This window comes from Acyrthosiphon pisum, chromosome A2, assembly GCF_005508785.2.
Source record: "Acyrthosiphon pisum isolate AL4f chromosome A2, pea_aphid_22Mar2018_4r6ur, whole genome shotgun sequence".
In the NCBI taxonomy this organism is placed as follows: Eukaryota; Metazoa; Arthropoda; class Insecta; order Hemiptera; family Aphididae; genus Acyrthosiphon; species Acyrthosiphon pisum.
Genome location: NC_042495.1, coordinates 19105084 through 19105881, shown reverse-complemented (window position 1 = coordinate 19105881; position 798 = coordinate 19105084). Strand labels below are relative to the sequence as shown.

General features: G+C 26.1%; 1 protein-coding gene across 1 annotated transcript in view; it reads right to left on the bottom strand.

Moving 5' to 3' along the window:
• Clpp (ClpP caseinolytic peptidase, ATP-dependent, proteolytic subunit homolog) overlaps positions 1–798 on the bottom strand; it is a gene marked incomplete at its 3' end in the record, with an annotated part of 30101 nt that overhangs the window by 186 nt on the left and 29117 nt on the right. The window contains 1 exon segment of the mRNA NM_001162009.1: positions 32–44.

Here is a 798-nt window from a genome sequence, read left to right as displayed (position 1 = left end):
CTTTAAAATTAACCAATTTTTTTTACACAACTTTATATAAAGTGAAATAAGTTTAATTAGGTGAAATTGTTCAATACACAGGTATACGAGAAAAAAATATGACTCGATATTATGCTCTTATAGTGAAAATGTAATAAAAACAATAATAATTAATATGGTTTTATGATTTTTGAATTAATATATTATTACACATAATTTAATCTATATATTTTGCTTTTTTGGAATTAAATACACAAAACAAAACGTTTCAATACCAGAATATTGTAAATGTCCTACCAGTGGCGTAGGAAGACTCATTAACACCTCTGGCAAACTTGGAAATGCGCCTTTTCAAAGATAAAAAAGGTGGGTAAGTGGATTTCGCTCTGCTGTACAGTAGGTTACAAGTGGGTCACTGTATAATGGATGGTATTAAATTTGAATTCAATGATATAATATCATTGTATAAGAAAAACGATTCTGAGCGGAGACGGTATGTTAGTCTAGGTATAAGACATAATATTATATTAGGTACCTATAATAAATTCCAAATTAATCATATCATAATATTTATTAGGTACTTATAACGCGTTATACATCAACAAAAAACCGTGGTACTATCATAGATATATAATAGTATACTTTAGAAGTTTCAAGTACCCACGAATAATATTATACAATCACAACAAAATAACTAAAATAGTTATTCTAGGTTTTTTAATATGTAATCTCTTCCAAATTTGAATTTAAAATGACTATAAAAATAAACTATGCTTATGTATTTTTTAGATTTTTTGGTAACAGAATTAACTACTTACG